Below are 25,768 nucleotides of genomic sequence, written 5' to 3'. Positions count from 1 at the left end.
TTTCTCAGGACTCTCATAGTGTCAGCATCGACGCCTATGCACCTTGTGGTCTCGGCAGCTGCGGCAGTGCTGACACAGATCTGCAGCATCTCACCATAAATATAGTTGTGATTTAACGTTATCACGCATGTGCGGCCCGCTTTTTTTTCTCCAGCAGTCATCAGGTAGGTGTTGTTCGCAATTAGAATCCACATGGCGGTTGGTTAATTGTAACTGCGCCTTTGTAGAACTGATTTGTCGGCAGATGATGCGAGAACTCTGCAGCTCTCTAAACTCGCATTTTACTGTATAGCGAGAGAGGTGTCGTGACTCTGTGATTTTGTACGTAGCAACAGTTTATTTGTGCTGCACTGTGGTCATTGCTCAGTATCGTTTGGGTATTGTGAAGATGTATATACTTCATATTACTTCCGCATCTATTTAGAGTCTTGCAGCATTGCCACAAACTAATAATATTGAAGGGTTTATTTGTGTAAATATCATACTGTGGTGGGTTAGTAGTAATGCCATGGCTTCCCACTATTACAGCATACATATATAAGCAATATTACTCATTATTAACACACATGAGTTATTGTAGCAATAATTTATTTCAAACACTGCAGTGGGCTAGCTGTCTGGCACGTGTCTATGGAGTTCTATGGATGAGTCGAGATTACGTTAATGGCAATGGCCACATTTACTGTACTCAATATCGTTGATTCAAAAATGTCTAAAATAGTTGAAGTTCACCACTAATCTCCTTTATTGCAAAAAAAAGAAAAACATAAAAATAAAATAAAATAAAAAATAAAAATAGAAAATACAAATTTTTAGAAAGCTCAACTTACCGACATTTTCGTGCACGTTTCTTCTTTACTGCTACGAATACTTTAACATTTTTATTTGAATCTTTGCAAAGGAGTGAGTGAATTTTAAAATTTAGGAGCTCTTTCCACGCAGAAATTTATGTTCGACGACTTTCACGCTTCGCACTTTTCATTTGGAGTAGCCATTTTTGAGTTATAGACGATGGAACATGACCATAACACACATTTCCTCCAAACTGATAAAAATTGCCGATTGTGGCGAAACGGCTGAACTGGCTTCCATTCTCAAGTAGTTCATTCTACACAAAATTTTACGCTGCTTCATTCTGGCGTTTTGGACATTTTCTGCAGGATGTATCGTTTTCGAGTTATGAGCGAAAAACTGTAAAAAGTCCAAAAATTTCGTGGTTTTTCGGACTCCAAAAGTTTATCAAAGACCAGAAATTGTCGCAGATTCGTTTAACTTTAATTTGGGATGCCCAATGTCCATTAAAATTATTTCCAGGTTGTGCATATTTATTGGACAGAAAAAGCCTAATTTGCCAGCTTTAAAATGAAAAAGATCATTGAAACACAAGCATCCTGTTTTGCTTGTTGTTTGCTTTGTTGTTTCAATACATTTGCAATGTATATTCAGATCTTCATTTGAGGGTGCACTCTTGCAGTTGTCATTCTTTTGAAGTCGACGACTCCTGCTTTACCTTGTACTTTTCAACTCCTGAACTGTTTCAGAATCTTCTGAATCTTCTAGTACTTCAATTAAAATTAAATTTAACTTATAAATTGTATGTTCTGAGCTTCAAAAACGCACTTTGAAAGAAATAGCGTTTGTTTAGTTTTGTTAAAAGAGTCTTCAATTACGTGTCTTCGTTTTACTTGGGGTTGCTATCTGGCTGAAAATGGGGTCACCCAGGCACAAGCTCAAGTTTTAGGAGGATGAGTATTGGGCTAGGATGGGGATCTTGTTTTTTATTGGTCCAGAGTGAAAACGAGTGGGACAACACTTATCAGCAAAGGCATCAGCGTATTATGACTGGATTGTTGTGACAGGATGCCAGTTTTCATGGTAGTGGCATTGGCGCCAGCCACCAGGCTGGTCACATCGTAGACGATTACACCTACATATTATTTAAATAATGCAAATTTCTCTACCATGTCAGGGTAGCATAGTGCTGGGTGGACATGTGGATCTCTCTTGTTCCCAGTTAGGGGTCAGTGGAGGCCACTCAAGGAATTCCATACCCTATCGGCATTTCAGATCGATCACTTGAGCTTGCATTATCTGATAAATGCAAGGGGGGGGGGGGGAGTTCCTCATAGTCCAGGTGTTATTTGTAGCATTCTTTAATATTTGCCCTGACAGGCTGGAAACTGTTTGCCATTATTACTGTGGGTGGAATGTGCCCTGCTGATGAAGCAGCAATGTCTTTTGTGTCAGCCAGCAGGCTGGAGACGATTACACCTGAAATTACGCTTGTTTCTCTGCCATTGCTAGGATGGTGTTTGCGCCTATTACATCACACACTGGATTCGAGGGGTGGGCTGCCCTGGAGAGGACACGCTTTTCGCTGGGGTGGTTGCAGTTACTGGTCAGCTATGTGTCTAGCTGGGTAATTTGTAGTGCTGTGCTACAAGCACAATATATTTGGTTGGAAGCATCAGAATTTTCTATGATGTCACACAGTCTAGTAACATGGTGGTGGCGTAGCAGGGGTCTATCTTCCATGGTGTGGTATTTCTTATAAATACAGTATCTTTTATTGGAGATCAGTAGTGGTTATAGAATTTGCTGACATCATCAGTATGAAATTACATCATTATTTCTACCAATGTGTTCATACATACACTATAACATCACACATGCTAGTAACGAAGTGCTGGCCTAGCAATAGCAAATAATTTGGATCCTTGCTGCACTGTGATTGGCTGAGAGCATCATGACATCAGTACGACATTGGGAATGATGGCGTGGATCTTATGTCATTGGATGAAAAACAAAACGTGGACAGTTACCTAATCAGCAGAAAATACTGAAAATAGGGGAAGAACGAGAGTACTTGCAAATCTGCATGGGTGTGGCCTCTGCCCGTTCGTCAAATGAGATAATATTACACTTGTATTAACAAATAGAACTGAAGAGATCTGACTTAATGTAATTTGCTATTAACAAATAGACAGTGGCAACAGCATCTTGAAATGCCACCCAGTTCCGGAGTTAAGCTGTAAGTAGGCTGTTTAGGTTTTTTTATTGGTAACGCCACCTCTGTATGAAAATCACTGGCTGTGCTGTGTGCAGTCTGTGGTTGCTTTGCATTGTTGTAATACTCGCCATTGTAGTGTTAGGCAGCTGGCTGTGAACAGCGCATAGCGTTGCGCAGTTGGAGGTGAGCCGCCAGCAGTGGTGGATGTGGGGAGAGAGATGGCGGAGTTTTGAAATTTGTCATGAACTGCTATATTTATATATGATGATATTAAGGTAAATACATTGTTTGTTCTCTATTAATATCTTTCATTTGCTAACTATCCCTATCAGTAGTTAGTGCCTTCCATAGTTTGAATCTTTTATTTAGCTAGCAGTAGTGGCGCTAGCTGTATTGCGGTAGTGGGAGTAACCAAGATTTTTGTGAGGTAAGTGATTTGTGAAAAGTACAGGTTAATGTTAGTCAGGGCCATTCTCTTGTAGAGATTATTGAAAGTCAGATTGCGTTGCGCTAAAAATATTGTGCGTCAGTTTAAGCACAGTCCTGCATTATTGTTTACAGGGGACGTTTCAAAGCCGTCGCACTGAAGTATGCCAGTTATAAAAGATGACGTTATGGGAAAGGGCACTTGATTCCTATTGATCAATTGGGTTCCCGTTGGCTGAGAGATATGGGGAGGGGTTTCCCATCAAGTTTGTACATAACCAATGTTGCTCAATTGTCTAAGGCTCGTGGGGGATTCTCCTGGGTGGCTCTGATTAAAGGCTAGTAGTTCCTTTGGGGCGGGGGGGGGGGGGGGGGGTTCACCAAGGAGCCCAAGTGTGTAACCTGGCAGTTGGGTGTGTAACCTGACATCCGCTTTATATTATCACCAATAAGAACTCAATGTCGCAAAACTCTGTCTGACAGCCTACTTTCCCACAGTGTGTCAGGCATGGTAATGTGTTGTGCCTTTGGTATTTCCATATTTTTGTCCACCTTGTGTAGATGTACAGCGCCAGTGAGCAGACTGTATCGCTGCAGTTCTGTTTGGCAGTAGCTATGGTTGTTAAGATTGGCAGCAATAACAGAGGAAGTGGAAGTTCATTGCAGATGGAAGATAAGGTAATAAGGGTAGCATTGTTGCTAAGGCAGGAAAACATGATGGCACAGGTAACAGAGTCTGAGCATATGGTATTCGGTGGAAGGGAATGCCAATTTGGAAGACGCCATTGCAAGGCTTTGACACATACATACATTAATACTTGTTCCATAGATCACGAGTATGAAATTTCGTAGTGATGAGGAATGTGTCACTTCAACATAAGTTTTCTTTACACACAATAATTAATTTTTTTCTGTCAGACTTTTAATGCTATTTGGCCAATCACCAAAGATTTTGGTGGCAGCATAATTCACCTCTATCTGTGTCAAAGTCAGATTTAACCCAGAATAGTGAAGATTATCGTTTCTTATAGTGTTGTGTTTACGCACTTCACTATTATTTTTGAATTGGGATGGGTTATTAACAACAAATTTCATAAGTGAATATATGTATTGCGAAAGTACTGTGAATATCCTGAGTTCCTTAAATAAATGTCTGCAAAGTGATCTTGGATGCGTTCCAGCTATTTTTCTGATTACAAACTTTTGTGCAATCAATACTTTTTGTCTTAATGATGAATTATGCCAAAACATGATGCCATATGAAAGTAGTTACATAATAGCTGAATGACTATGGAGGGTGGTTGAGTTTGGGGAGGTGAGAGGTATAATCGACGACATTGCGATTTGGCTGATGAGAAAGTAGACTTGGATGTAATGTAGTGGTACACAGCTTGGATTCTGAGACAGAATACGGAACAACTAGGTTTGGCGATCACCCCTACTGGGATTGAGGCAGACGACCTCGCTCTGGATCGAATATACCTTGCAGCTTAACAGTGAGGGCTGGTGAGCCAGCCAGCCCAGATGTGGTTTTCAGGTGGTTTCCCGCTTCCCAATAGGTAAATGCCGGGCTCAGATACATCGATAAAACCTCCTCGCGCTTGAACGTGAGCCTTAGACTAGACGCACACAGAGTACACGACTTCGTTCCAGGGGGAGTGGTAGTGTCCGGAAGGTCATCCGGCAACGAACTGCCACTAACATTGTAACAACGCATATAAAAACACCTTTTCCACTTAGAAACGGAAAAACGCAAGGAAGAAGAAGCTGTACGCGTTGTAATGTTAGCTCACCGAGGATGTCTAGTTAGATGTAATAGAGGGCTTCAAGGGTCTTAGCCACACGGGAAGAAGCAAATGAAGTGACGATGGTGGTGTGCACGTGCGGTGTTGTGCTGAGCACGCGGACGAGCCCAGTTAGCGGGAGCTGGACTGAGAAGGCGACAAGTGTCGGTGCAGGCGAGGGCAGAGCCAGCTGCCTCTGCGGCAGGTAGAGGCAGGGCCGGCCGCCCAGGACGAGATTACACAGCCGCGGCCGTAAAAAATAAAAGGCGCCGCGGCCGCCCGCTCGCGGCTACCGCCGGGCCCCGCCGCGGGCCGCGCACAAAGGCCGACCGCCGCTCACACGCGAGCCGAGCCGAGGCGAGGCGAGGCGGCGACCGGCGGGCGCTGCACAAACTGGGCCGACCGAGCCCGCTGCTTTCACCGCGCCGCGCCGCGCCGCGCCGTGGCGCAACAGACCGCGGACCGAACCGCGTAGCGCGCCTCCCAGGCTGCCGGCGCCTCACACCGTCCCCACCGCCACCGTGCAGCGGATTACAGCCTCCGACAGATCTCGCCTGCGTTGCGGTTATCAGCCGAGAGACTCGCGAGAGTAGAGACCACACGACAAGTACACCGGTGTCCAAAATTAAAGCAACAAACGGAAATTTTGAAAGGTTACGTTTATTTTGGCACAAAACAGTACAAAAAAGACTACAGAATATAAACAACTGCGATATGCAAAAATGTTTTTTTTTGTTCTTTTGTTTTCCAACTTAACACATTTGCACACACATTCTGACAACAGGTTAATGTGACCGTCTCTGGATGCAATACACGCCTGATGATAACGAGACATGCTGTGAATGATGTCATCAATCTTATATTGAGGCAATAATGCACATTCTTCCTGCAGAGCTGTTCGTATGTCTTGGACAGTGGTTAGTGGATGCTGATGTGATGCAACCTGTCTCCTTAGTGCATCCCAGACATGCTCTATGAAATTCAAATCGGGAGGGTTAGAAGGTCACCCCACTGGTGCAATATCTTGCATTTCCAAAAAAACGTAAACCACCTATGCTCTAGGAGGTCGAGCATTATCGTCCGTCAATACGAAGTCTGCGCCACAGCACCTCGCAACAACCGCACATGAGATCCCAAGATCTCCTCACGATACCTGACAACAGTTAAATGTTGCTGAGTCTCCATACAGTTTCATGAAGAGGTGTTGCAGTGGTCCACATAATCCCTGCCCACACATTAGGGATCCTCTTTGATATCTGTCTCCTTGCACAATGTTTGGGTCCCGAAATAGTGTTCCATCCGAATCCGCCGAGAATCACTCTGGAGACAAAATCGGGACTCATCTGTGTAAAGAACACTGGGCTACCGTTCGACCCTCCAGGTGGTATGTTGACGGCTCCACTCTAGACGCTGCCTTCTCTGAAGACACGCCGAAGGTAAGCAGACAGCAGGTCCCCAACAATAAAGGCCACTCTGATGAAGCCTTCTGTACGCCGTTTGCCTCGATAAAACAAGTCTGGGGGATGCTGCGAGGTCAGATGCCAGTTGCAGTGCAGTACGAAGGCGGTACCGCCGTGCCCTCACAGCCATAAACGGTCCACTCTATCTGATGTGATACGTGATCAGGCCTGTCCTGGTGTCCGGGATACAGTTTTGGTTTCTATAAACTGTCACCTCATCCGAGAAACAACAGAACGATTCACATTAAGCCATCGGGGCACATCAGTTTGCGACTCTCCTGCTTCCATTCTTCCTATGGCCGTCCACCGCAGAGAGTCTGGTAGGCGTCTTCTCTGTGCCATACTGCACCGCCTGCGACTGTGTAGACAGCGACTGTCGATGTGGGACTACCCGGCAAACACTACGCTGTTTGATAAGTGCACTGACGTCACCATTAGAATGGCTGTCCGTTGAACCGGAATGCCATCTTCCGTGCAGAAGACGATCGTACGGAAATCTGTAGACAGTTTGTATAATTATATCGTGAAGTAGAGACAGGACGCGGAAATAGCGGTTTGTTGCTTTAATTTTGGACAGTAGTGTTTATTCCTAGATAAATGTAAGAGCTCGTTGTTACATGCCAGACTACGGACCTAAAGCTGTCAGATTCGAACATTACTACATTTTCTCTGTCACTTACGTGTTTCACCTTTGCTGAGGTTTATTGACGGGAAATGTCGGACGTTTGCATCACTTCAGACGCAGGAAATAGGCAACAGAACCCCACCACCAGCAGCAATATGCCCAGTACCACTGCGGTGTTCAAACATATCTTGGGGTTGAGCACTTCTTTAATTGGCTTTTTTTTTATGTCCAAATGTAACACTGATAAACGCTATTTTGAAAGCGTTGCATTTCTAATGTAGCAGCTTCGTTCGTACACCACTGCCTTGCTGTACGCAACAAACTCACAACTAAGAGCCGGCCGCGGTGGTCTCGCGGTTCTAGGCGCTTCAGTCTGGAACCGCGTGACCGCTACGGTCGCAGGTTCGAATACTGCCTCGGGCATGGATGTGTGTGATGTCCTTAGCTTAGTTAGGTTTAAGTAGTTCTAAGTTCTAGGGGACTGATGACCACAGATGTTAAGTCCCATAGTGCTCGGAGCCATTTGAACCATTTGAACCACAACTAAGAGCTACAAAACATGTGGCTACTCGTAAGCGGACAAACTTTCGAACAAAAGCCAAACGATAACGATGTTGTTTTCGCTCAGACATGTGAGTACCGCACTGCCAGTGAGAGAAGTAGGAAACAAACGCGTGAGTGAGAGGGAAGCATTTATAGACAACCAAGGAGATAGATATTGCCCTACAATACGAATTATTTTCCTCCGTCGGTCGTCAATAACAGCAACGCCTCGGCACCTATCTGCTGCAGCCTGAAACAGCAACAATATTGCCCAAGGATATTCCAAAATTGCCGTGTACTGCAGCCACACTACAGCAGTGTTGACGCTGACCAAATATTGCTGTAGAATGCCGCGCACGTTAATCGCACCTCAATACAGAGCTATGCCGACCGACTGCGTCACTGGCCGGTAGTGTTGTGTGGCCGGCACTCGGCCAGTCCCGGTCATAAATAAAGACATTCGAGTAGCTCCTCAGTTACCCTGATCGGGCAAAGCGAACCTCCTGCCAAGCAAAATTCGCTGTCGATGGCGGGCTGGGAACCAGGCTACAGTGACACAGCCGGCAATACGCAGGATTTCTGGCCAGTGGGGAGGCGCCGCGCGGCCAAAGCGAAGGACGGGATGAGGGAGGCGCAGCCCGTCGGGCTACGCCTGGGCGCGGCAGCTGGCGGCGACGTCCGCCAGCCGGCGCCGGTCATCGTCAGCGGCGCGCCGCCGCCTCTCGCGCCGCTGCAAAAGGTCGCTTTCCCCCGGCAGCCGACAGCCGACAGCCGACCCGGTGCTCTCGGACGCGGGGCAGCCGAGCCACTGCGTGCGATGTAACTAACAGAACCGCCGGCACGCAACTCACACACCCAACACACACAAACACACAACAATTCCGAATCCTAACGAGGATCGATGCACTTGCATCACGAAGAATTTTGAACCATTCCTCGCAAACAAACTGTTGCACTCACTTTAGAAAATCTGAAGGACACCATTGTCTTTAATGGTCTTACAAGACAGACCACAATAACTATGTAATTTATAAATCTGGTGGTCGTGGAAACCAGGAAAGATGTACGACCCAGACAGGCGTCGATCAGGGTTCGGTTCTTTAAAAATAATAACAATATAAAAAAAATATTTTAATATAATCGCAATAAATCGATTAGTTACAGTAAAATACTCTTTTGCATAAAATATTTTAATGTAACAGTAATATTTTGTTTACATCAGTCAACATTAGCGACATTGCTTTCAACATTATTTGAAAAGAGTGCATCCCAAAATTTGAGAAGTACACGTGTGACGCAATTCATGTAACAAGTTCAGTACGAACTAAGTCTCTTATTTTCGATATCTTTATAATTTACAACACAGAAAATCGAGTCTGCAACGGCAGTTATCAGTATTTCCTTTAGCATTGTCCTGCAAACTGTGCCTACACGACTGTGTAAATCACAGGAACGCTGTTTCTTTCAGTCGTTTCAGCCTACTTTCCGAACGTTAGTCTTTCTGTCACTGCTCTTCTTTGTGTGGAAGGTCTTCCACTTCTGTCCCCCCCTTACTGCACTACGTATGTTTTGCCGGTCCCATGTCCGCGCTCATTAACATGCGTCTTTGCCTTGCCATCAATGTTAACGGTCAAGCCGCAAGCCCATCCACCTGAGAATGTAAGCAATTAAAAAGTGCTCAGAATGAAATATTCACTCTGCAGCGCAGTGTGCGCTGATACGAAACTTCCTAGCAGATTAAAACTGTGTGGCGGATCGAGACTCGAACTCGAAGGAAGTCTGGAAGATAGGATACGATATACTAGCGGAAGTAAACTCTGGGGTCGGGTCGTGAGTCGTGCTTGGATAATTCAATCGGTAAAGCATTTGCTTGCGAAAGGCAAAGGTCCGGAGTTTGAGTCTCAGTCCATCATACAGTTTTAATCTGCCAGAAAGTTTCAGCTACAAAGTGTTTTGTGATAAATGTAGCATATCAGTTGCAGAATTCCTTGCCATTTTCGGAGCTCTTTGTTTTCATGGTACTTCATTGTCCCGAGTATGTGAGGATACTCCTGAAAAGACTGGAAACTTTGGCTGCTACCATCTACCCTGACTCACAGTGCGAAGTTCGAGCTGACAGATCCCCAAGTAACATGATATTCACCTTGCGCCAACTGCATGAAAAGTGCCGCGAACGTAGGGTGCCATTATATGTGGCTTCCGTCGATCTCAACAAAACACAGACGGACTCTTACATCATACTGGAAATAATTCCGTGTCCACCAACTGTTGTTGTTGTGGTCTTCAGTCCTGAGACTGGTTTGATGCAGCTCTCCATGCTACTCTATCCTGTGCAAGCTTCTTCATCTCCCAGTACCTACTGCAACCTACATCCTTCTGAATCTGCTTAGTGTATTCATCTCTTGGTCTCCCTCTACGATTTTTACCCTCCACGATGCCCCCCAATGCTAAATTTGTGATCCCTTGATGCCTCAAAACATGTCCTACCTACCGATCCCTTCTTCTAGTCAAGTCGTGCCACAAACTTCTCTTCTCCCCAATCCTATTCAATACCTCCTCATTAGTTACGTAATCTACCCACCTTATCTTCAGCATTCTTCTGTAGCACCACATTTCAAAAGCTTCTATTCTCTTCTTGTCCAAACTAGTTATCGTCCATGTTTCACTTCCATACATGGCTACACTCCATACAAATACTTTCAGAAACGACTTCCTGACACTTAAATCTATACTCGATGTTAACAAATATTTCTTCTTCAGAAACGATTTCCTTGCCATTGCCAGTCTACATTTTATATCCTCTCTACTTCGACCATCATCAGTTATTTTACTCCCTAAACAGCAAAACTCCTTTACTACTTTAAGTGTCTCATTTCCTAATCTAGTTCCCTCAGCATCACCCAACTTAATTCGACTACATTCCATTATCCTCGTTTTGCTTTTGTTGATGTTCATCTTATATCCTCCTTTCAAGACACTGTCCATTCCGTTCAACTGCTCTTCCAGGTCCTTTGCTGTCTCTGAGAGAATTACAATGTCATCGGCAAACCTCAAAGTTTTTACTTCTTCTCCATGAATTTTAATACCTACTCCGAATTTTTCTTTTGTTCCCTTTACTGCTTGCTCAATATACAGATTGAATAACATCGGGGAGAGGCTACAACCCTGTCTCACTCCTTTCCCAACCACTGCTTCCCTTTCATGCCCCTCGACTCTTATAACTGCCATCTGGTTTCTGTACAAATTGTAGATAGCCTTTCGCTCCCTGTATTTTACCCCTGCCACCTTCAGAATTTGAAAGAGAGTATTCCAGTCAACAATGTCAAAAGCTTTCTCCAAGTCTACAAATGCTAGAAACGTAGGTTTGCCTTTTCTTAATCTTTCTTCTAAGATAAGTCGTAAGGTGAGTATTGCCTCACGTGTTCCAACATTTCTACGGAATCCAAACTGATCTTCCCCGAGGTCCGCTTCTACCAGTTTTTCCATTCGTCTGTAAAGAATTCGCGTTAGTATTTTGCAGCCGTGACTTATTAAACTGATAGTTCGGTAATTTTCACATCTGTCAACACCTGCTTTCTTTGGGATTGGAATTATTATATTCTTCTTGAAGACTGAGGGTATTTCGCCTGTCTCATACATCTTGCTCACCAGATGGTAGAGTTTTGTCATGACTGGCTCTCCCAAGGCCATCAGTAGTTCTAATGGAATGTTGTCTACTCCCGGGGCCTTGTTTCGACTCAGGTCTTTCAGTGCTCTGTCAAACTCTTCACGCAGTATCTTATATCCCATTTCGTCTTCGTCTACATCCTCTTCCATTTCCATAATATTGTCCTCAAGTACATCGCCCTTGTATAAACCCTCTATATACTCCTTCCACCTTTCTGCCTTCCCTTCTTTGCTTAGAACTGGGTTGCCATCTGAGCCCTTGATATTCATACAAGTGGTTCTCTTCTCTCCAAAGGTCTCTTTAATTTTCCTGTAGGCAGTATCTATCTTACCCCTAGCGAGACAAGCCTCTACATCCTTACATTTATCCTCTAGCCATCCCTGCTTAGCCATTTTGCACTTCCTGTCGATCTCATTTTTGAGACGTTTGTATTCCTTTTTGCCTGCTTCATTTACTGCATTTTTATATTTTCTCCTTTCATCAATTAAATTCAATATTTCTTCTGTTACCCAAGGATTTCTATTAGCCCTCGTCTTTTTACCTACTTGATCGTCTGCTGCCTTCACTACTTCATCCCTCAGAGCTACCCATTCTTCTTCTACTGCATTTCTTTACCCCATTCCTGTCAATTCTTCCCTTATGCTCTCCCTGAAACTCTCTACAACCTCTGGTTTAGTCAGTTTATCCAGGTCCCATCTCCTTAAAACCTTTTTGCAGTTTCTTCAGTTTCAATCTGCAGTTCATAACCAATAGATTGTGGTCAGAGTCCACATCTGCCCCTGGAAATGTCTTAGAATTTAAAACCTGGTTCCTAAATCTCTGTCTTACCATTATATAATCTATCTGATACCTTTTAGTATCTCCTGGATTCTTCCATGTATACAACCTTCTTTTATGGTTCGTGAACCAAGTGTTAGCTATGATTAAGTTATGCTCTGTGCAAAATTCTACCAGACGGCTTCCTCTTTCATTTCTTAGCCCCAATCCATATTCACCTACTATGTTTCCTTCTCTCCCTTTTCCTACTCTAGAATTCCAGTCACCCATGACTATTAAATTTTCATCTCCCTTCACTATCTGAATAATTTCTTTTATTTCATCATACATTTCTTCCATTTCTTCGTCATCTGCAGAGCTAGTTGGCATATAAACTTGTACTACTGTAGTAGGCATGGGCTTTGTGTCTATCTTGGCCACAGTAATGCGTTCACTATGCTGTTTGTAGTAGCTAACCCGCACTCCTATTTTTTTATTCATTATTAAACCTACTCCTGCATACCCCTATTTGATTTTGTATTTATAATCCTGTAATCACCTGACCAAAAGTCTTGTTCCTCCAGCCACCGAACTTCACTAATTCCCACTATATCTAACTTTAACCTATCCATTTCCCTTTTTAAATTTTCTAACCTACCTGCCCGATTAAGGGATCTGACATTCCACGTTCCGATCCGTAGAACGCCAGTTTTCTTTCTCCTGATAACGACGTCCTCTTGAGTAGTCCCCGCCCGGAGATCCGAATGGGGGACTATTTTACCTCCGGAATTTACTCTTACATCATACTGGAAATAATTGCGTGTCCACCAACTATGTTGTCCTTAATAAGATCTTTCCATGACAATATGCATGGCTGTGTAATCTTCGATGGAAATACATCCAAACCATTCACTGTGGCGTAAGACAAGCCTGTGTGTTGGCACCTACACTTTTCGGAATTTTCTTCTCGTTCCTGCTCCAACTGGTTTTGGGCATTGAAATGTTGGGGTACACCTGCATACTAAGAAAGATGGAAGACTTTTCAACGTCAGTCTTCTGAAGAGTAAGACAAAGCACTACGAGAAAATCGCTCGTGAACTATGTGCTGATGTCGCTGCAATTGTTCCGAACTCTGCAGAAGAGCTGCAAGAACTCTTATCAAGATTTAGTCATGCATGCCACCTATTCTCAATGAGTGTAAACAGCAGTACGACCGTAATTATGGTTCAGGGTGCTAATACACGGCCGAATATAACATTAGATGGAACTACTGAGCAAGTCGTGCATTTCTTCTGCTATCTTTGATCCACTATAGAATCAAACATGTCTGTTGACGAGGAGATTGATGCTCGCTGTGGAATAGCTGCAACAACTTTTGGCAAGCTCTCTACACGTGTTTGGAAAAACAACAAACTCTCTTTGACCACCATAATTCTTTTATGTCAAACCCGTGTCCTCAGCATCGTTTTGTATACATGGGAAACATGGACTGCCTATGCCAAACAAGAACATCACCTTAGTGCTTCCCACAAGTGGTGATCCATCCTAGGAGTAATGTGGAAGGACCGAATGACCAACGAAGCAGTACCATCTAAAAGCAGGGACGACTCCGCTGGCTGGGACACGTCTACCGTATGGATCCTGGGAGATTAACACGTGAGGTGATGAGATTTCTACAGCCAAAAGACCCATAGGATGTCCCATATTGAGGTTCAAGGACTCTTGTAAATGAGGTATGGAGAGTTTTGGCATCGATAACAACAGGTGGGAGGCACGAGCTAGCATGACACCAGAGTGGTGAAATGATAAATCATCTGGAATGTCGAAGCATGATGATGGCTTGTTAGACAGATAAGGCAGAAAAAGCTTCGCAATCCTATCACTGCTCCTGCCGCAGTAGCTAGATACACCTGTGACAAATGCACCAACAGATGCCAAGCTGCCATTGGCTTGATAAGCCATACAAAAAATGTAACTCATAACCATATAGACACTGTAACAATCATCTACCAAGAAGTTGTGGCCACATTCTCCGGAAGTTAGCTGTGAAATTTTGAAATTGATATATGTGAAATTAAAGTAGCAGCAATAAATTCAGGTGAATTCGCACATTTCCAGCAGAATATCGGACCCAACACTATTTTCTGCAACATACAACACTGATTACAGTTTTTGGCTAATTTACCTGTTTTTTAAGGAGACGTAGATAAATATGGGTTTGATTGCTGCTTTATCTATTTCATCTCACTTTTTAACAGGGTGCATGTAAATAAGTGTTTCTTTGCCACTTTCCCACACTTTTTAAGAAGATATACGTAAATTATAGGTTAGCACCTAATTTTACTGATTTTTGAAGAAGATGCATGCAAATCTATATTTTGTGGATCTTACTGCTTTTTCAAGTAGATGCATAAATATGGGCTAGTAAATATCACCACCATACATGTCCTGCAACCAACTCAATGTATGTTGCTATTTACAGTATTGGGGAAATTTCATCGACTTTCCAAGGAGACACACATGAATATTTTACTGAGAATGTTTCAAAAAAATTTGCAACATACCTTGTGGAAGAACATGGCTGCTAAGTACGGTTTTACTGACTTGTGTCCCAGCATTCCACATTTCAGGAAGACACGGGTAAAAAAGTAGTGACTAATCAATCACCTTTAAGAAACTGCGTGGACCTAAAGCATTACGCTATTTTTATTTAACAACAAATATGCGCCAGGCCTAAGATTCGCTTAAACGAACTTATCCTCCACACTTTTAGTGTGCGACGTAACTAAAAGAAGAAAATATAGGGATTAATGTCCCATTGACATAGAGGTCACTAGAGAGAGCAGAAGCTCAGATTAAGAAAGGATGGGGAAGGAAATCGTACATGCCCTTTCAGAGGAACCATCCTGGCATTCCCTTGGAGCGATTTAGGGGAATCATAAAACTAAACTAACTAAACTCAGTTCGAACAGGCCTTGGAAGGCCCAATGGTACCGACCGGCCGCCTTGTCATCCTCAGCCCATAGGCGTCATTGGATGTGGACATGGAGGGGCATGTGGTCGGCACACCGCTCTCCCGCTTTCCCGGCCGTATGTCAGTTTCCGAGACGGGAGCCGCCACTTCTCAACCAAGTTTGCCTCACAAGGGCTTAGTGCACACTGCTTGCCAACAGCCCTCGGCAGACCGCATCGTCACCCATACAAGTACTAGCCCAGACCGACAGCGCTTAACTTCGGTGATCTGATGGGAACCGGTGTTACTACTGCGGTAAGGCCGTTAGCCATTTAGGGGAATCATGGGAAACCTAAATCTGTATGGCCAAACACGGATTTCAACCGTCATCCTCCTGAATGTGAGTATAGTGTGCTAACCACAGCGCCATCTCGCTCCATTCGTGACGTAACTATTAGGTCCCCTAACACTATATGATTATATAGGACGATATGTAGGGTATACGGTGATATACTGATGGGTCGCAGGTCAGTTTCACGTTCTAATATTCAAGCTCCTTTCCTTGGTGAGAGAGCAGTGTAATTGCGTAGGAGTCTTTCCGTAGGGTACGCAGTGATAAATTGATGGGTCGCAGGTCGGTTTCATGTCATCGGTGGGAGAGCAGCGTAATTAAGTAAGAGTCTTTCCGTATCTGACGATATGTAGGGGCACTTTGCAGGGTTTAATTGTCGGTGCAATATGGCGATCTGTGTAAAATAGTTTTTACCTCTGAAAGTCTTGTCTGCAGAAAGAAAGAAAAGGTGGATGGTGCTTCGATACTGGCGGCATCAGCAATTCGGTGGGTAAATTCGATAAGAGCAATCATAATGCTCGATTCATTCACAAGGCATCCTTTGTTCGGGGATATAGGAGTCTCTACATAGCGGTGGGAACGTTTGTGTGTGTTGAAAGCAGGAAGGGTAACACATGATGGATGGGGTATCATGTTAGGACCGCTAGGAAGACTGCATTCGATGTTATTCTGCGCTATTTTCGTAAACAGGTTCTGCATTATGACATTGAGAATATTGCTAGATGCACTTGCAATGGTATGTAGCTAGACGGGGTGATGCGTCAGCCGCACTTCACGCACGGTCCATTAGAATCGCTAGGGGGAAAGCAGCTTGTGCTATTCTGCAATAGATTTCTGCGGTGTCACTTGGCAATTAGGTCTTCACCGGAGTGCAGGTAGAGGGACGGTTCACACCAGCAGCAGCCCACCTTGGAGCATCTGCGCTCTGTAAATAGGGTTTCACTCCCGTCTGGTCACGTCATCAATGGCACCTAGGTGATCCCATATTTCGAGAGGAATTCCTCAAGTATGAAGGGGATGCCGCCACCTCATGCTTGAGGGACCCAAATGGACACCTGTGCATGGCTTGCCAGTTGACAGCCACATCACTTCGCAGGGGCTGCAGCTAGCTTCCTGTGCGGTCCAGTGGACAGGGAGCAGTGGGCAGTGCCGGCGTACGTTGGTTGCATGTCTGTTGCATTAATTTGTGCACAGGTCTGTAGGCTGTGCTATGCGTTATTTGGACCGTTTAAGAGTTGATATCGTTTCTGCACATCTGTGTACTGCGTTATTTAGGAGGCATTCGCGTGTCTGTACTGAAATTATTTTGGTAATTTAGGAGTTGTTTGCGGTCTGCAGAGTGTTATTTACTAGTAGTTTACAGGTCTGTGGGCTGTGTGGTGTGACCCCAAGCATGCCAGAGCGTATGTTTTGTATCAGTGTGATAAATATACTATCTCAAATCGGTTCCTAAATAAATTCTTCCAAAATAAAGTACACTCCTTCCTCTCTCCAACAGCCCAGCGCAGGCTGTGTCATTTCCCCTTCCAGACAGTGATCTTGGGTTATGTCACAGAACAGACGACAGTGCCCTCTGGTGACAGTACTGTGTACTAGGTCCAGACCTCTTGGCAACCACACTGATCCCCGCCATTTTCCCACCATCTTGGGTTACGTCACAGAATGGACGACAGTGCTTTCTGGTGGCAGTACTGTGTACTAGATGGGCCTAGTGGTGGACACACTGTTTCCCGCCATCTTGGATAATGGTACTTGGGTCATCAGCTGACATCATGGCCACGATCTTGGATTGCGTCACGGAATGGACGACAGTGCCCTCTGGTGGTGGTACAGTGTACTAGGTCAGGTGGACTCTGGACCTTGTGGCAAACACACTGGATGGTGGTAGTGCCTCAAATTGTTTAAATAAAGACTAGTGCATGATTTTGACAGTTGACAGTTAGCAAACATGTTTGCAGACTCTTTTAGATGGATTATTATTTTGATGATTTATGAGTTGTTTGGCTCTGTGGATATAAATGCATTGCATTATTTATGAGTGGTGTAGACTGCGTGGCATGTCAGAGCTTGTGTTCTGTATCACTGTGATAAATATAATATCTTTCAAAATTCATCCCTAAACAAATTGTTCCAAAATAAATAAAGTAAAATCCTTCCTCTCTCCAGCAGTCCAACTGGAAGAGGTGATGGTCAGGTGACTTAGGTTAGTGGAGGTAGTCAAAATGCCCTATCTTTCTCGCCATTTTCTAAGATTAGTACAGATAGCACAAATGACCTTTCTTTACTACCAAAATTCAAACTTCCCGCGAATCCCTAGGAGGAGGTGGTGGTAGAGTGACTTAGGTTAGTGGAGGTGACCTTTCTTTCCTGCCATTTTCTTAGGTTGATAGAGATACCCCAATTGGCCTATCTTCCCACCAAAATTCAAACTTGGCGCCAGTTCATAGGATGAAGTGGTGGTCAAATAACTTAGGGTAGTGGGGGTAGTATAATTGAACTATTTTCGCACCATTTTCTTAGGTAGACATCTTATATTGCATTATCCTGATGGAATTTGAACGTACTGCCAATCTCTTGGGGGAGGGGAGGGGGGGTTGATTAGTGGAGGTTGCACAACTGACCTATCTTCCTGCCAAAATCCACCATCTTGAATGACGTCACGGCCGCCACCTTGGATGACGCTATGCGCTGTTGCCACGTCTACATGCTGCTTTCTTGGATGACGTCATCGCCGCCATCTTGGATGCATCTGGCAACTATGCAGAGTGGCTCAGAACACAGGGTGCCCCAACACTGACGTGTACGGGTATAGAGACAACCTCATGAACCCATGGACCCTGCATGTCAGCAGGGGACTGTTCAAACTGGTGGAGGCTCTGTAATGATATGGGGTGTCTGGAGTTGGAGTGATACAGGATCCCTGATACGTCTAGATACGACTCTGACAGATGACACACATGTAAGAATCCTGTCTGACCACGCGCATCCATTTATGTCCATTGTGCATTACTACGGACTTGGGCAACTTCAGAAGGACAATGCGACACCCCACACGTCCAGAATTGCTACAGAGCGGCTCCAGGAACACTCTTCTGAGTTCAAACACATTCTCTGTCCTTCAGACTCGCCGGTCATGAAAATTATTGAACATATTTGGGATGCCTTGCAACGTGCTGTTCAGAAGAGATCTCCACCCCCTCGTTCTCTCACAGATTTATGGACAGTCCTGCAGTATTCATGGTTTCAATTCCCTCCAGCACTACTGCAGACATTAGTCGAGGCCATGGCATGTTGTGTTGCAGCAGTTCTACGTGCCTGTGGGGGCCTTACAGGACATTAGGCAGATTTAGCAGTTTCTTTGGCTCTTCGGTGTAAACCATAGCTTAAAAGCATGATCTTTTTAGCTGAGGAAGACGTAAATGCTCCTAACAGATACGTATTAGGATGCATTACAAAATCGCTGCCAAAAATTTCGTTCACTCCTAGGCCTGTGGTTTGAGACATAAAATTTGCGTTAAAAGAACTTATCACTGTCTAGAATATTACCATATCCCTGGTAGTCTTCTTCATCTTGCATGCGCACGCACACACACACACACACACACACACACACACACACACACACACACACACACACACGTACACACACATACACACGTGGAGACAAAGCCGCAGCTCAGTGTTAGAGAGTCACACATATCCATTCCGATTTCAAAAAAACTGGCGTTTTATCCGAATCCATAAGCTATTAAAGTGGTTGCAATAGTCCAGGCACATCGTCCATTTTAACGTGAGCCAGTTCTGCTTTATGTGGATATCTTATATTCGTATTTCTGCTGTCTCCATACTAATTTCTCCTAACAGAACTCTTGATGCTACAGTATTGCGCACTTGTTTATGGGAAATGGTATAAAGCCGAACGGGCGCCTTGTCACGGTTCGTGCGCCTTCCCCTCCTCTCCGTCGGAGGTTCGAGTCCTCCCTCGGGCATGGGGGTCTGTGTTGTCCTTCGCGTGTCTAAGTTATGTTAAGTAGTGTGTAAGCATAGGGACCGATGAACTCAGCAGTTTGGTCCCATAGGAACTTACCACAAATTTCCAAAACAATGTCTCTGTCTTCCCCCTATTAAAGTGCAGATATGTGGCATCATCCTTCTCTCCTTCATCTACTGCTTACCTTAAACAACCCCACACCTTATACTGCCAGTTCTGATTACTTCTGCTACATAATGCTTTTTTCTGAAGTAATGTGACACATAGCTGTAGGCAGCCCTCCATAATTGGTGGCTATGTATGATTTTGTGGAGCGATACAATCAGATTTCCTTCGTGTAATACAACATAATGCAGAATCGAGTTTCTACTAGCTTTGTGGAGTAGCACTGTTGATATTTTTAAATATATCGGTGATCCGATAAATCGATATTTAAGAAATATAGTCGTCGGCTCTCGATAAAACGATAGCAAGTGTCGAGATACCAATATATCGACGAGAAGAGCTCAACTTATCGGCCTATAAAAATATCGGCTGCACATTGTAAATATACTGCCGGTTTTAGAGCTGTATATTTAAGTACTGATTTATTATTAGATATCCTATACATCAGCAAGCTAGCAGCCTGCCTATCCCCCTTAGAGAACAACTCACATTTGTCCGAAATACTTCATGTCGACTTCCCTTCTTTTTTTTTTTTTCCCTGCCGAAGCCAGCGACTTAGCAGTTCTAGCGTGAAAGCTGCGTTGTGGAGCTAAACGTTGGAGTTTCTGTAGGTAACGCAGGGCGCTACTTAAGTCAGCGTTTCCCCTAACACGTCTCTCCCCACTGCAAAGACCAGTCTCTTCACTTAGATTTGTGTTCATCATTTTCTGCAACTGTTTTTGAAGAATGCTGATGTGAAGAAGTAGCACACTAGTTGCGTTAAATTGTTTTTTAACGCAAGTGGTATGCTATTTCTTCACATCGGAAATCTTATTATTCCATTCACACTGCCACTCTCCAGTGCAGTCGTACTACAATTTTAAAAGAACTAATTCAAATATTTATCGAAAACTGTGAAAAAATATGATATGAAGTAAAAATATCTACACTCGATATTGCCATTTTGATATCGATATAACGGGGGGAGGGGGAGGGGGAGGGAGGGATATATATGAATACGTTTGGAAAAATATCAATATTTTATCAACAGCCCTATGGTAGAGTGAACATGTCGCCTCTTGAATGCTACCCTTTCATATCGCAAAGCACTTGTTACAGCATGAGATGGAACTCCATGGCACTGGTCTTAACAATGGTATTCTGCTGGAGATAAAAAGAAGTTTTTAACCCCTTGGAAGACTGCTTACATTGACAAAACTGTGGAATTATCTATCAATTCTACGTTTTGGAATTTTAAAAAATCACAGTTCCTTACTGCAGGGCAAAGTCTTTTTTCGAAGAAGGTGCTAAGATTATATACGGTATATGATATTTAGAGCACAGCTAAGCGTGACTGACGTACGAAAAAAACAAGAAAATCGCTTTATTTTCCACAATGCATATTAACAATGTGAAAAAAAATGTAATAAAATAATTTTTATCTCCTATAAAATCATTGTTTTCGTCAAAAAGCTCTTACTTTAGCAGAAACAGGTATCTGACATACAGCGCATGAGGCAAGCGAAGGTGCACATTTAAAGCAAGCAGCATAATGTCTACGTGGGAGGAATGTCACTCCCATTTCTTCTAGGAAGCAGATTTCACACAGGTGAGGATTGACGGAAGCTCCCCAGTCACACAGCGTCATGAAGCTGCTTTCAGAAGAGTGATTGGGGTTTAATATCCGCCGCATTCTTTGCAATGTTTATTGCATCTCTGTTCTGATTAATTTTATCCACAATATCTTTACCCTTCGTAAGAATCACAAATACACAATTAGGAAAAATCATAGCATGCAGAACCCATCCGGTCTAACGCACTGCTTCCCGAGCGGGAAGACGTGCCGGTCCCCGGCACGAATTCGGCCGGCATACACCATAATTACTCTACCATGCATACATTTGGGATACATTCGTCTGAGGATGGGGGGGAGGGGGTCCACTCGGGTCCGAACGGCACAATAACCCTGGGTTCGGTGTGGGGCGGCGGTGGGGTGGGTGGACTGCTGTGGCCTGTTGTGGGGTTGTGGACGACTGTGGGCTACGGCGGGGCGAAGCCCTCCGTCGTTTCTAGGTCCCCGGTTCAATATACAATATCGCTGACGTAACATATGGTGGATCCACCTTCGAAGCCTATACTGGACCTATTCTGAGATATGAAATAGTGAAGGCAGCAGAGCATTAAATAGGTAAAATTACAAGGCCTAGCAGAAATCCTCGGATATCAATTTAGATACTGCATTTAACTGATGAAAGGAGAAAATATGAAACTACAGCAAACGAAGCAGGCGAAAAGGAATACAAAAGTCTAAAAAATCAGATAGACAACAAATGAAAAATGGTTAAGCAGGAATGTCTAAATTACCAATGTAAGTCTATAGAAACATATGTAAGTAGGGCAAAGATGAATACCACGTATGGGAAAATTGAGGAAAGAAAAGCAGCTGTGTTAGTATCATGAGTTGAGATGGAAAACCAGTACTAGGCAAAGAAGGGTACCCCGAAATTTGAAAGGAATATACAGAAGGCCTAATGAACTTGAAGGTCGAAGCAGAGAGGATATAAAATGTAAAGTGGCACTGGCAAAGAAGGTTTTTTTGAAGAAGAGAAATTTGTTTACATCTAACACAGATTTAAGTGTTAGGAAGTCTTTCCTGAAAGTATTTGTCTGGAGTGTGGCCATGTATGGAGGTGAAACAGGGACGATAAACAGTTTAGACAAAAAGAGAATATAAGCTTTTGAAATATGGTGCTATAAAAGAATACTCAGGATTAGATGAATAGATCAGGTAACTAATGAGGAGGTACTGCGTAGAATCGGGGAGCAAAGAAATTTGTGGCACTACTTGACTAATAGAAGGGATCGGTTGACAGGACGCATTCTGAGACATCAACGGGTCACCAGTTTAGCATTGGAGGGAAGTGTTAGGTGTAACAATCGCAGACGGAGACCAAGAGATGAATACAGTAAACAGACTCAAAAGCATGTAGGTTGCAGTAGTTATTTGAAGATGAAGAGGCTTGTACAGGTTAGAGTAGTGTGGAGGGCTGCATCAAACCAGTCTTCGGACAGAAGACCAGAACCACAACAACAACATTACGTTACAGAATGCAGGTATCTTCCTTTTGGCTCTACGTTGCTAACTACTTCATCAGGGACTCCACGTAGACACAACAATGGTAAAAATATATTATAATAAGATATGGACGTAACTGTACTCCTTTCTATACACAGGGTATACAAGTCTGGTTCATGTTTAAGTCTCGGTGAATATTTACAATTAAATTTCACAGGGTGTTCACTTTCCATTATACTCTTTTCCCGATCTTGCTTAACTTTTGGACACTAACGCACGCCAACATAACGCGCAAAAGCATACACATGATTCCCAGAAATCAACGCAAGCCCATACGGAGCATTCATCAACAGAAAAGGGAGGGGAAAATTATGTTGCTGCTGAGTACTGTCCGCCTTTGACAGCGCAGTAACCAGCGAAATGGAAACGTAAACGCAAATTCAAATACACACAAGGATTCCAATTTGCGTACCATTACTGATTTTGTGTGGGACATAAATTTCGTATGTTGATTTCAGATTACTCCGTTCTTAATTAACTTTGAGTAAGTCGTTTGATAATATGGGAAATATCCACCATGGTTTAATAGCCGTGTTAGAAAAGCGCTACGTAAACAAAGAGCACTTCATCTCAGATTCAAGAGAAGTAAAAACCTAACTGACAAACAAAAGGTGAACGAAGCGAAAATGAGCGTAAGGAGAGCAATGAGAGAAGCGTTCAATGATTTTGAAAGCAAGGCGTTGTCACCCAACCTGAGTAGAAACCCTAAGAGAATTTGGTCGTATGTAAAGTCATTAAGTGGGTCAAAATCATCTATTCATTGTCTCAGCGACCACATTGGGACCGAAACGGAAAATAACAGAGAGAAGGCCGAAATCCTGAATTCGGTCTTCGGAAGTTGTTCCACCGCGGAATTGAAAAGCAGCTACAATCGCTTAGTAGTGGAAAGGCGTTAGGACAAGATGAGATACCTATAATATTCTATAAAGATTATGCGAAATAACTTGCTTCCCTTCTAGCAGTAATTTATCGTGGATCGCTTGAGGAACGAAAGGTACCTAACGACTGGAAAAAAGTGCAGGTCATTCCCGTTTTTAAGAAAGGCCGTAAGACAGATCCACACAATTATAGACCTATATCGTTGACGTCAATCTGTTGTAGAATTATGGTACATGTTTTATGCTCAAGAATTACGACGTTTTTGGAAAATGAACATCTCTTCTATAAAAATCAACATGGATTCCGCTAACAGAGATCCTGCGAAACTCAGCTCGCTGTATGTATCTACATCTACATGGATACTCTGCAAATCTCATTTAAGTGCCTGGCAAAGGGTTCATCGAACCACCTTCAAAATTCTCTATTATTCCAATCTCGTATAGCACGCGGGAAGAATGAACACCTATATATTTCCGTACGAGCTCTGATTTCCCTTATTTTATCTTTGTGGTCGTTCCTCCCTATGTAAGTCGGTGTCAACAAAATATTTTCGCATTCGGAGGAGAAAGTTGGTGACTGGAATTTCGTGAGAAGATTCCGTCGCAACGAAAAACGCCTTTCTTTTAATGATGTCCGTCCCAAATCCTGTATCATTTCTGTGACACTCTCTCCCATATTTCGCGATAATACGAAACGTGCTGCCTTTCTTTGAAATTTTTCGATGTACTCAGTCAGTCCTATCTAGTAAGGAACCCACACCGCGCAACAGTATTCTAAAAGAGGACGAACAAGCGTAGTTAGGCAGTCTCCTTAGTAGGTCTGTTACATTTTCCACGTGTCCTGCCAATGAAACGCAGTCTTTGGTTAGCCTTCCCCACAACATTTTCTTTGTGTTCCTTCCAATTTAAATTGTTCGTAATTGTAATACCTAGGTATTTAGTTGAATTTACGGCTTTTAGATTAGACTGATTTATTGTGTAACCGAAGTTTAACGCGTTCCTTTTAGCACTCATGTGGATGACCTCACACTTTTCGTTATTTAAGGTCAACTGCCACTTTTCGCACCATTCCGATGTTTCTTCTAAATCGTTTTGCAGTTTGTTTTGATCTTCTGATGACTTTATTAGTCGATAAACGACAGCGTCATCTGCAAACAACCGAAGACGACTGCTCAAATTGTCTCCAGAATCGGAACAGCAAAGGGCCTATAACACTACCTTGGGGAACGCCAGAAATCACTTCTGTTTTACTCGATGACTTTCCGTCAATTACAACGAATTGTGAACTCTCTGACAGGAAATCACAAATCACAAATCCAGTCACATAACTGAGACGATACTCCATACGCACGCAATTTCACTACGAGACGTTCGTGTGGTACAGCGTCAAAAGCCTTCCGGAAATCCAGAAATACGGAATCTATCTGAAATCCCTTGTCAATAGTAATCAACACTTCATGCGAATAAAGAGATAGTTGTGTTTCACAGGAACGATGTTTTCTAAACCCGTGTTGACTGTGTGTCAATAGACCGTTTTCTTCGAGGTAATTCATTACGTTCGAACACAATATATGTTCCAAAATCCTGTTGCATATCGACGTTAACGATATGGGCCTGTAATTTAGTGGACTAATCCTACTACCTTTCTTGAATATTGGTGCGACCTGTGCAACTTTCCAGTCTTTGGGTACGGATCTTTCGTCGAGAGAACGGTTGTATATGATTGTGAAGTATGGAGCTAATGCATCAGCATACTCCGAAAGGAACCTAATTGGTATACAGTCTGGACCAGAAGACTTGCTTTTATTAAGTGATTTAAGTTGCTTCACTACTCCGAGGATATTTACTTCTAAGTTACTCATGTTGGCAGCTGTTCTCGATTCCAATTCTGGAATATTTACTTCGTTTTCTTTTGTGAAGGCATTTCGGAAGGCTGTGTTTAGTAACTCTGTTTTGGCAGCACTGTCTTCGATAGTATCTCCATTGCTATCGTGCAGAGAAGGCATTGATTGTTTCTTGCCGCTAACATACTTCACATACGAC

At 43.5% G+C, this 25,768-nt stretch overlaps 1 protein-coding gene and 1 pseudogene across 1 annotated transcript in view; both read right to left on the bottom strand.

The window, feature by feature from the left end:
- Positions 1-25,768, bottom strand: part of LOC126259241 (dynein regulatory complex subunit 7) — a 742,488-nt gene that overhangs the window by 523,495 nt on the left and 193,225 nt on the right. The gene's annotated exons all lie outside the window — the stretch shown is intronic.
- Positions 15,436-15,553, bottom strand: LOC126261413 (5S ribosomal RNA; annotated as a pseudogene).

Source organism: Schistocerca nitens, chromosome 5 (assembly GCF_023898315.1).
Source record: "Schistocerca nitens isolate TAMUIC-IGC-003100 chromosome 5, iqSchNite1.1, whole genome shotgun sequence".
NCBI lineage: Eukaryota > Metazoa > Arthropoda > Insecta > Orthoptera > Acrididae > Schistocerca > Schistocerca nitens.
This window is presented reverse-complemented; position numbering and strand designations above follow the sequence as displayed.